The 12425-nt window shown below is 43.5% G+C and overlaps 1 protein-coding gene across 1 annotated transcript in view; it reads left to right on the top strand.

Moving 5' to 3' along the window:
• Nucleotides 1-2842: 2842 nt before the first annotated feature.
• LOC144209888 (uncharacterized) overlaps nucleotides 2843-12425 on the top strand; it is a 31851-nt gene continuing 22268 nt past the window's right edge. Inside the window, exon 1 of the mRNA XM_077736438.1 lies at nucleotides 2843-3628. The gene's annotated coding sequence lies outside the window, so the exon portion shown is untranslated. The remainder of the gene's footprint in view (nucleotides 3629-12425) is intronic.

Below are 12425 nucleotides of genomic sequence, written 5' to 3'. Positions count from 1 at the left end.
CCACTTGGACAGGCGTGGTCGGCCGAGTGACTTCGGGCACTTGGAACGGGGAGGGCTGAATAGTCCTTAGGAGCTGCTGGTACAGCGGGGTCGGCCGAGTAACTTCGGGCACTTGGAAAAGCGTGGTCGGCCGAGTGACTTCGGCCACTTGGAACGGGGAGGGCTGCATAGTCCTTAGGAGCTGCTGGTACAGCGGGGTCGGCCGAGTAACTTCGGGCACTTGGAAAGGCGTGGTCGGCCGAGTAACTTCGGGCACTTGGAAAGGCGTGGTCGGCCGAGTAACTTCGGGCACTTGGAAAGGCGTGGTCGGCCGAGTAACTTCGGGCACTTGGAAAAGCGTGGTGGTGGTCGGAAAAGGAGCTTGGAGGGACGTGGTCGGAAAAGGAGCTTGGAGGGACGTGGTCGGAAAAGGAGCTTGGAGGGACGTGGTCGGAAAAGGAGCTTGGAGGGACGTGGTCGGAAAAGGAGCTTGGAAGGACGTGGGCGGGCGCGTAACTTGGACAGTGGTTAGTGTGTCCAGGCATTGCTTTCGCTTCGCTCTACGGCGTGGCGCTCGGCGCCTCCTCTGGGAGGATTGCACAGCACCCCCGCCATCACGTCGTGCCCCATAACTGGTGGTTAGCTCACTCTGTAATTGCTGGTCGGGGTATTTGTAATAGGAATTATCGGGGGAACAATCGGGATAATCCTCCTCCAGTGGAAGGTCTCGGGGTCCGAATTGGTCAAAGAATTCATCATCAGATTCCGAAACGCCAGCGAAAAAATCAATTTCCTCAATGATGTCCTCCTCACCAGAATCTTCAGGCTCCCTCCATGGTGAATCAATTCCTCTGGGCATAGGCATAAGATAACTTGGGCGCTCTCTGGTGGTTGTACGCACCTGGGCATCATGATGAAACGGTAAAGGCTTCCCAGGGCGACGTGCATAGCAGTGGTGGGGCGTATGAGTACGCTGCGGCTCTAACTTTTCTACCAGCTGTGGCTCATCTCTAGAAATGATGTGCCTGAGAGCCCCGCACCACGGTGTGTCCATTACAAAATTCAAATTCCCGTGTCAGCTACCCCCGCGTGTCAGCTAGATGAGTCCAGACACAAAAAAATCGAATACCGATCCATACCCTTACTATATGGCTGGAGGCATCAATAATCGAAGAATGATAAACACCCAATCCCAAAACTATTTTTACATCACACATGCACTCATTTATAACTTAACTCACTTTACCCTGTCACATACATATAGTCTGCACCAACACTGATCAAATTTCTGCTGTGATAACGGATCTTAACATCTCGGACGAGCCCCCACTCTTCACACTTCCTTTAATACACCAATCAAAACTGCCCTCCCTTATTTTATAATGTCGAAGATGTTATAATTTAAAAAAAAGAATTATGCCGCAATAAATAGTCAGGCTGGCTTCCTCCACATGCAAATTCTTTGCTTCTCACCCGTGAACATAGGAAAGGAGACTTGATTCCAAGACAATAGAATGATACAAACAAAAATCATGTAATCTTAAAAATAGGGAAAACATACAGAAGGCAAACCGGGCTGGATTCTTCACAGGAGTTCAAAAACCTCTTCTACAGCCAGTCACAGAAAAAAAAAATGTTGTTCTCTCCAATAGTTGCATTCACATGAATTAACATTCAGAAACAAATGATCACATTTATATTTCTTAATAGAATTGAACCATTAACTCCCCATGTTCACTAGGATTACCATTTTAAGCGTGGGTATATAACTCTGCCCTTTAAATCAATTACACCACACAGCTAATAAAATACATATCTATCAATACATCCAAATTCCTTCAATAATGTGTAATGTTTTTTTATATTAAAACCAGTTGATTGAAAAAAAAATCCAATCTAATAGCTTTTTAGCAAAATAATTAACATTACATTGTCTTTATAGGTTGTCTCTCATCTACTATAACACTTTAAACAAAAGATAATTCTACAAATTATCCACTTAAACTTTGAAAAGATAAAAACTATTTACAGTTAATTTCAGACATTAAATGCCAGGCAAATGTATGGATATTAAATCACTTTGGATAAGTGTGTTAACAAAAGCAAAATGAACACAGTCATTTTTGGTAAAGTTAAAAAAAAGAGAACAATTAAAAAGGTTAAAAAAATTAATGAAGGTACCTTACTTCGTTAATCAGAATTCTGAGAGAAAAATGTAATAAAACAACATTTAACATAATCCTCGGCAACCTGTCATTATGAACTTTTGAATTGAAAATCGTGACAAAAATTATATAAAAAGAAAACAATCCCTTAATATTTATGGTCAAATTGTATAGCGGTACCTAAATTGTAAGAGTATATTCATTAAACCTGAACCGAAAGCATTTCAAATAGGCTCTTACTCCAAATCTCCAAATGTTACCACTTTCTACTATAACTAAGTCCACTTTAGCATAATAAAAGCAATTGTCTAGATTCAGAAAATGTTTCCCTTTTTAGTGATTTATAAATTAAACGCTATGGCTGATCTCCTTGGTATTGGAAAAAACGTCGCATAATCTCAAAACATTCAAATTCACATACATCAAATTATTAATTTTCCCCTAAGAGGCGCGAGTGGTTAGCGCATCGGCCTCACAGCTCTGCGGTCCTGGCTTACAATCCATGTCACGTCCCACCTGTGTGGAGTTTGCATGTTAGCCTGCATGGATTTGCTTCGGGTACTCCGGTTTCCACCCCACAATCCAAAAATGTGCATGGTAGGCTGTATGAACACCCCAGATTGCCCTTATGTATGGGTGTGAATATACATGGTTGTCTTTCTCCTTGTGCCCTGCGATCAGCAGGCCACCGATTCAAAGTGTCCCTCGCCTCTGGCTCGGAGTCAGCTGGGATAGCTTCCAGCACCCTGCGTGACCCTAATGAGGATGAAGTGGTTCAGAAAATGAGATGAAATAAGATGGGACTTCAAGTACCGCAGATGAAGATGCTTAGGCTCTCCTTAGGAGTGTTTAGTATAGATAGAAATATAAATAAGACAATAATAGATAGTGGGAATGTTAAACAATTTGGAGACAAGGTGAGGGAGACCAGACATTGAAGGATTTGACATTTCCAGACGAAAGATAGTGACTAAATTGGTAAAAGGATATTTAGGGTGGAACTGCATGGGACCTGGGCAAGAGGTTGGCCCAAGAGAAGATATACATGGATGTGGTAATCAAGGAAAGTACATGGCCTCGGGGAGGATGATGCAAAGGAAAAAGTTGATTCGCTGAGGCTATCGTTCACAAGAAGAGCCAAATGTGTTGTAGTAGCTGATCCATACAACCCACCACAACCCTAGTGAGGATAAAGCGGTTCAGAAAATAAAATGAGATGGGAGTCTGGACAATTATCAATGGTGCCCATTTTATACCACTGTATACCAAGAAAGGGGGGAAATAAGGAGGTGTGCTGCAATAGTCAACCTTTTTTATGACTGCTTTCCTCAAGTGTGTACAAGATAAGAGTTCCACGTGCTTCTTGTCGTTGTCATAAATATAGTCATTGTTTAACAAACAAACCCATAAAATTGGACCTAGTTCTCCCACCACCACTCTGTCGTCAATTTCTACACCTAACTTCAAGCGGTAGACAGCGAAAGGTATGTTTTTATATTAATTACAGATTTTGTGTCTAATTTTATCAGATTTTCTCGGGATTTAGTGGTGTTTTATTTTCACACAATTTATAAGACAAAACAAATATTTTTATAACATTTAGTGGCAAATATGATGTACATTTATTCTCAATTAAACTATTATCTCTGTGAACATAATTTTGATGCATTGTAAATAATTACGATCCATCAATCAAGTAATCTTAATCTTTCGCTCCCAATTGGTATGGGTTTAATATATATATATATATATATATATATATATATATATATATATATATATATATATATATATATATATATATATATATATATATATATATATATATATATATACATACACACATACACACATACATACACACATACATACACACATACATACACACATACATACACACATACATACACACATACATACACACACATACATACACACACATACATACACACACATACATACATACATACATACATACATACATACGTACGTACGTACGTACGTACGTACGTACATACGTACGTACGTACATACGTACATACGTACATACGTACATACGTACATACGTACATACGTACATACATACATACATACATACACACACACACATATATATATATATATATATATATATATATATATATATATATATATATATATATATATATATATATATATATATATATATATATATATATATATATATATATATATATATATATATATATATATATATATATATATATATATATATATATATATATATATATATATTGCACTCATCAAAAGCTTTACTGGGTATTTATTAGGGAAATCTGCAGTGGTCAAGATGCAGCTCCTCTTCTCTTTTGTATTTCCTGCAATAGAAAAACATAAGCATTAGCATGCAAAATTTGTCATTCATGTATGTATATATATTGGATTAGATAATTTTATTCATCCCCTATTCGAGAAATTCTGTCGTCACAGCGGCAAGAGGGTGATGATGCAGAAATGGAAAGGCAATTCAGACATAAATAGATAAGTAATTGGATTGGATTGGATTGGATAACTTTATTCATCCCGTAATCGGGAAATTTCTTTGTTGCAATAGGAAGAGAGTGAGGATGCAGGAATAGGAAAGGCATTATACACAAATGGGTACTTAATAGTAAGTTAATAAATAAATAAATGAATAAATATATAAATAGGTAACTGTGTTGGTGAGATATATATATATATATACATACACATACATATTTATACAAGCACATCTACACTGTATCCGAATTCAGGAGGTCCTGACCCACAGCCTTTTTTAAGTTAAAGAGCCTGACGGCTGATGGGAGGAAGGATCTGCGGAAGCGCTCCTTCCTGCAGTGAGGGTACCGCAGTCTACTGCTAAAGGAGCTTCGAAGGGACTCCACCGACTCGTGCAGGGGGTGGGAGGTGCTGTCCATGATGGACCTCATCCTGGTCAGCATCCTCCGCTCTCCCACTTCCTCCACAGAGTCCAAAGGACAGCCCAGAACAGAGCTGGCCCTCCTGATCAGCTTGTTCAGCCTGTTCCTGTCCCTCTCCGTGCTCCCACTTCCCCAACAGACCACTGCATAAAACACAGTAGATGCCACCACAGTTTCATAGAAGGTCCTCAACAGTGACCTGCACACACCAAAGGACCGTAGGCTCCTCAACAGGTAGAGGCGGCTCTGGCCCCTTCTGTACAGGGCATCTATGTTTGTGGACCAGTCCAGTTTGCTGTTGAGGTGAACACCCAGGTACTTCAAGTTCTCCACGATTTCAATGTCTTTACCCTGGATGTTCACCTGAGTGGTCTGTTGAGGTGTCCTCCGAAAGTCAACGACCATTTCCTTTGTCTTACTGGTGTTGATGTGCAGGTGGTTTTGCCTACACCAGTCGACAAAGGCTGTGATGACTCCCCTGTACTCCAGGTCGTTCACGTCAGTCACTCGTCCAACAATGGCGGTGTCATCGGAGAATTTCTGGAGGTGGCAGGTGTCTGTATTATGTTTAAAGTCTGACGTGTAGAGGGAGAAGAGGAGTGGGGAAAGCACTGTGCCTTGTGGGGCCCCCGTGCTGCAAGTTACCACATCAGACGTACAGTCCTGGAGTCTCACATATTGTGGTCTGTTGGTGAGTAAGTCGATGATCCATGCAGCTAGGTGGTTCCTTATTCCAGCCACCTCCAGTTTCTCTCTCAGAAGGACCGGCTGAATGGTGTTGAATGCACTGGAGAGGTCAAAAAACATCATTCTCACCGTGCTTCCCGAGTTCTCCAGGTGTGAAAGAGACCTGTGCATCAGGTAGGTGGTAGCATCTTCCACACCAATGCCTGGACGATAGGCGAACTGCAGAGCGTCCAGCTCTGCATTCATCAGGGGGCTCAGGTGGTTGAGGATGATCCTCTCCAGTGTCTTGATCAGGTGAGAGGTTAGTGCTACCGGCCTGAAGTGGTTTGGCTCCCTGGGGTTCGCAGTCTTTGGGACTGGGACCACGCAGGAAGTTTTCCACAAGGTGGGGACCTTCTGCAGACTGAGGCTGAGGTTGAAAATATGCAGAATCACTGTGCCAAGCTGATCCGCACACTCTCTCAGTAGTCTGGAGCTGAGGCCGTCCGGACCGGTAGCCTTCCTTGCCTCGATCTTCTTTAGTTGTTTTGTCACCTGATCGACAGTGATGCAGAGACCGGTGGAAGAGGGGGAGGAAGAGGGGGAGGAAGAGGAGAACGAGGGGGTAGAGTTGCTTCTGGTCTGGGGGGTCAGAGGAGCAGGGGCAGGGCTGGATCTGTTAAAGAACTGATTCAGTTCGTTGGCCCACTCCCCGTCTCCGGACTCCGGGCCTCTCCCACTGTTGCCTCCATGGCCCGAGATGGTCCTCAAGCTCCTCCAGACCTCTTTGGTGTTGCCTCTTTGGAGTTGCTTCTCTAGCCTCCTCCTGTAGCTGGTCTTTCCCCTCCTTATCTCTCTCTTCAGCTCCTTCTGGACCGTTTTGAGACTCTCCTTCTCCCCAGACCTAAAAGCCCTCTTCTTCTTGTTCAGGAGGGCCCTTAGATCCCTGGTGACCCACGGCTTATTGTTGGAGTAACAACGGACCTTCTTGGAGGGTACGATGTTCTCCACACAGAAGTTGATATAATCTGTGATGCAGTGGGTCAAGCTGTCGATGTCTTCCCCATGTGGTTTGCACAGCACCTCCCAGTCGGTTGTCTCAAAACAGTCCCTCAGTACCATGCTGGTCTCCTCGGTCCATCTTTGTATGATCCTCGTGGTAGGTTTTATTTTCCTCACCATAGGGATGTAGGTGGGGATCAGATGGACCAGGTTGTGGTCTGAGCGGCCCAGTGGGGGAAGGGGGGCTGAGCTGTATGCCTCCTTTGTATTGGCATACAGCAGGTCCAGAGTTTTTTGTTCCCTGGTGCAGCACTTCACATACTGAGTGAAGGTGGGGAGAGTCGAAGTCAAGGGAGCATGGTTAAAATCACCGGAGATAAGAAGGAGAGACTGGGGGTGTGATGTCTGTAGCCGGGACAGAGTAGTGTGGAGCAGCTCACGAGCCACTGCCGCATCGGCCGAGGGAGGTATATACACAGTTATTATGATGACGTGCGAGAACTCCCGGGGGATGTAAAACGGCCTGATGCTAACAGCTACTAGCTCGATATCTCGAGTGCAAAATTGCTCCTTCACAGTAATATGCCCAGGACTGCACCATCTACTGTTAATAAAGACAGCTAGTCCCCCACCTTTCTTCCTACCGCTCTCCTCAGCGTCCCTGTCCGCCCTCACCAGCTGAAAGCCATCCAAGGAGATGAGAGAGTCTGGTATTCGCTCATCCAGCCAGGTCTCCGTGAAGCAGATAATGCAGGCACCCCGATATTGTCCTTGTTGTTTGGTCAGCGCCGTTAGCTCTTCCATCTTGTTGGGGAGAGATCTTACGTTCCCCATAATAATAGATGGAATGCTGGGTCTGAAGCGTCGCTTTTTCTCCTGACATTTTCGTCCGGCTCTGCATCCTCTTCTCTTCCTCTTTAACTCAGCGGGGAGGTCCAAGTCCAGGGGAATCCCGGTGTTGCGTAGCGCTAACAGTTGATCCCTCGTGTAAAGCAGCGTAGGCATGGCTGGGTGGGTCAAAATAGTCTCCAAAATTTTGAAATTTGAATTTGAAAAGATGGACTAAACTAGTAGATCAAAGACTGCCTCTCGCACAGCTTGAGTCTTGGAGTAGAGTCTTGAAAGTAAAGTCCCAAAACATTAAAGTATCGAATATAATATATAAAGTGAAGTAACAACTAAAGTCTTAAGAGACAATAAAAACATAAAATAAAGGATAAAAATCCGTAAAAAAGCTGTACAAACACAGAATTCGAGTGAGGGTTTAGGGAGCTATTGCAACAAGCAGCCGCTTTGAACGGCGCCCTATGATGATAAGCAAGTTAATAGCATATATATGTGTGGCGTCTCTCGTCCACAGGAATTTTAGCAAATATATGAACTCAACCGGCATGCAATTGATAGAATTGACACTTTTAGCAGTTTGGAAAGCTTTCGGCACCTGCCTCGGCCGCGCGACGACGACAGTTTCGATTGTCGTCGTCCCACCATTCCTCGTGTTGCTCAACCGCAGGAATTTGAACAAACATAAACTCAAACGGCATGCAATTGATAGATTTTTACATTGGGTGACAAAATCTCTGGGTCATTGTCAGGTTCATTAATAATTACCTTCGTCCGTAATTATCAATAACTGCAGGAAGACATCTTATTCAATTATTGACATTTAATTAAATAGAAATGGATACAACAGGTAAAAGCCTCCGGAGGGGAGCGTTACAGCAAGTGTCCCTTACAACTTCCGAACGTCTCCTCGAATAGACGTTTTCGTCCCATTCTTATGGTCACAAGTTACAGAGTTGTTGATCATTCCATCACGTATGAGTAAAAACAACATCTGGGACTACAATAACAATCAAAGTATTTTACTAATAACAAAAACAGGGACTAGACCTAACAACATTTAGATTAGAGTAATTATACAACCTCCTTGACCTAAGAATCATATAATATAATCATAATCATATAATCGTTACATACAGAAAAACCCGAAGTGTACGGTTACATAACAATAACAATATTCTTGTTATTGTCCGAATAGCCCTGTCCTCGTCACCAAGGGCCCACCAAATCTCAAGGACCCAGATTGGGTGGATTGTTTGTATAACCATCCTGGAACAGGCTGTCTAGGTTAAAGATGACTTGGCGTGACCTCAACACTTTTGAAAAACAGAAAGAGAATGATTTAACAAAGTAATGAATTAATACAAAGAAAAGAAAGAGAATGATTTAATAAAGAAATGAATTAATATAACTATTATAATAATAAAACAGAATAAACCCAACAGTCATTTTCAAACAGTGCTACTTGCGGTCAATTCGCAGTCGTCTTGTTCCGTTGACGGTGATGTGTCGTTTATGTGGCGCGCCGGTCAAGAAAGAATGGAGGTAGGTCGTGCCGCCCAAAATGGAATGAGGGTCGCTCGGGGTAACCCGGATGTAGATCTTTCGTGGCGATGCTCTTATTGATATTTTGATATTGGATATTTACATATTAAACTCTCATGAATGGTTTCAACAGTAGATATTTAGATATCAAACTCATGAATCAACATTTGATGCTACAATGAAAACACCATCTGTCAATTTGCTTTGTCTTCTTTTTAATAAGTACATTTAACTTATTGCCTTTTGTTTTAATGTCAAAGCTCTGGGCCAAAAGTATGCTAAGACTTTTATTTGTTTGATAAAAATGACCATCTAAAGCAGGGGTGGCCAACCCGCGGCTCGCGAGCCGCATGCGGCTCTTTGCCCGGTTTCATGCGGCTCTTACGTCCATATCAAAGTTTGTATTTGTGTTTTATTTTTATTTGCGTGTGCGCTTCGCTTGAGTTCAATACGGTATTTTCGTCCAATGCGCATGTGCTCGGGATGAAAATACCTCAAAGTTTTCCAGTAGGAGCAAGGTCATTTAAGTAAACGTTTTTAACAGAGTGGGAGAGCTCCCGTGAACCAGAAGCGACAATGAACAGCGTCGCGCACACACAAAGTATCCCAAAGATCGAGCGTCGGCTGAAAAAGCCACACCCCCTGCGAGGCAGACCAAGGCGAGAGTGCTCAGCCGGGAGCAGCCAATAGGAGAGTGAGGCGTACACCACGTGGTGGGCGCGCTACTTAAAAGCCATTCATAATAAATGAGAGCTCACAAGGAGCGAATGTTGCGCAAAAATAGGCTCTAATTTTATGCCAGAAGTCCCACTAAGTAACATGCATAGCAAAAGAAAAACGCTATTGTAAATTATTATATTTTTGTTTGTGGACTTGGTTGAACTGAGAGTTTGTCTGTGTGAGACAGTGCACACAATGTTCATTGTTGATAATGACTGGCCTGTGCTGTTAGTGCTGTAGCAGTCAATTTATGTCATTACTATGCTGGTGTGTGACATTTACAATAAATCTGGCTGAGCAAAGGTATGTGTATGATGTGGCTCTTTGCGGTAAAACAGTAAAAAATGTGGCTCTTTGCGGTACCACAGTAAAAAATGTGGCTCTTTGCGGTACCACAGTAAAAAATGTGGCTCTTGGTCTCTGACTGGTTGGCCACCCCTGATCTAAAGTATTTTAACATTGCAACAGTGGATATTTAGATATTAACCTCTCTCTGTCATGAATCAACTGTAGATATTTAGATATTAACCTTTCTCTGTCATGAATCAACAGTAGATATTTAGATATTAAACTCTTGTGAATATAATTTTGAGAGCTGGTTTCAACAGTACTTAGGTATTAAATAGTACTTAGATATTAACCTCTCTCTCTCATGAATCAACAGTAGATATTTAGACATTAAACTCTTGGTGAGAGCTGTTTTCAACACTACTTACTCTCGTCACCATTTGACTGGCGACCAAAAGACCGGGGACCAATGAGGACCAAACGCCCAGCGACCAAACGTCCGGGCGACCAAACTTCTGGGTGACCAAACTCTCGGGAGACCAAAAGTCCGAGCGACCAAACTTCCGGGCGACCAAACGTCCGCCCAGCGACTAAACGTCCGGCGACTAAACGTCCGGCGACCAAACGTCCGGCCAGGCCAGCGACCGAACGGCCGGGCGGCCAAGCAGCCGGGCGACCAAACGGCTGGGCGACCAAACGGCCGGGCGACCAAACGTCCGGCGACCAAACGGCCGGGCGACCAAACGTCCGGCGACCAAACGTCCGGTGACCAAATGTCCGGCCAGGCCAGGATGTCATCTGCTATTGGTTCAATATCAGCTAAGCCCGCTCGAAGTTCGTTCTGTTTGCGTCGGTAGATATCCGGTGCTACCAAAACACAGAATGGCAACTTGAGCCACCTCATGCGGACCCACGGCGTCCAAAACGTCGTCAAGCGACTGTTTTCCTCATCAAGTCTGCACTCTAGGAGAGTGTCGCGGGCATCGACCAATGTAAATATTTGATCCTTGGGTAGCTTGAACAGTACCTATTCAAGTGTTGGCATGTGATAGTGAGACCTCAGCAGTGCTCGGTTTAAGGGTTTAGGGTCTATACACAGTCATGTTTTTCTGGTTTTGCGACTGTTACCATATTACTAATGCATGCAGTAGATTCGCTCACTCTTTAGACATGCTCTGCTCTGATGTGTCTGTCTAGTTTGTCCTTGACCCCCTCCCTTAATGCTGCAGGAACATTTCAAGGTGCGCACTGTACGGCTGGTACATTTGGATCGAGCTCAAAGTGTATTTCACCTGGGACTGACTCAACAGGGCCATTGAAGACATCAGCATACTTGTGTAGCAGCTGCTCTTTAGTGAGGGGCATACCTTCTCCTCCCTCTACTTTGTTCAGCTCTTTGGGTATTGTGAATGTCAATAGGCCCAGGCGTCCACATGTGGCCCCAGAGAGGACGGGCTCTCCTCCTTTAATGACGCATTCTGTGTGGAATCTCCCTTGTGATAGCATAGTTTCACCTGAGTAAAGTCTCAGCCTAGTTGAGCTTGGGTATAGGGCTGTGCCCGGCGACAACTTCTCTTTGGTCCTACTGCTCATGACGTTACAAGTGGCACCGGTGTCAAGTTGGCATGCTTGTCTTTTCTTGTTCAATCGCAGGTGCACAAACCATTTCCTACTTTTTGAATACACTTTGCTGATGCATTCTGTATCCATTAACATATTATGCAAAGACTTCATCTCCGACCTCATCTCTACGCTCTCGCTCTAGAGCAGACATGGGCAAACTACGGCCCGCAGGCCATATCCGGCCCGTTAGGCTCTTTAATCCGGCCCGCCGACGTTGTCCAAATAATCTTTTTAACTAAAAAAAAATCCCCAAAATGGCACTGTCACGCGGAAGCCAGTGGCAGTAGCTCTGTCCACTCTTATTTGTTTTTCGTGTTTTACAGCCCCTGTATCTTTTTTAAATGACATTTTAATATTTCTCAATTCATTCCTTTTTACTTTACTTTGTACTTTATTCTTTAATGATGAGTGAGGAGTATGTTAATACTTTAGTCCTTTTTTTCTGTTTATGTTTCATATGTACTGTTAACGGATGCAGTTTTTTATATGTATCGTATCTTGTGCTGACCCGGCCCATCTGTCAAAATTTTTAAGTCAATGTGGCCCCCGGACTGAAAAGTTTGCCCACCCCTGCTCTAGAGCTTCCAGCACATTTACTTTCTTGGTCCTGTTAACAGGCTGGCATACCTTGGCAAAATGATTTGCGACGCCA

This window comes from Stigmatopora nigra, chromosome 16, assembly GCF_051989575.1.
Source record: "Stigmatopora nigra isolate UIUO_SnigA chromosome 16, RoL_Snig_1.1, whole genome shotgun sequence".
Classification (NCBI taxonomy): Eukaryota; Metazoa; Chordata; class Actinopteri; order Syngnathiformes; family Syngnathidae; genus Stigmatopora; species Stigmatopora nigra.
Note: the sequence above shows the minus strand (reverse complement) of the source record. Positions and strands in the feature narration are given on the sequence as shown.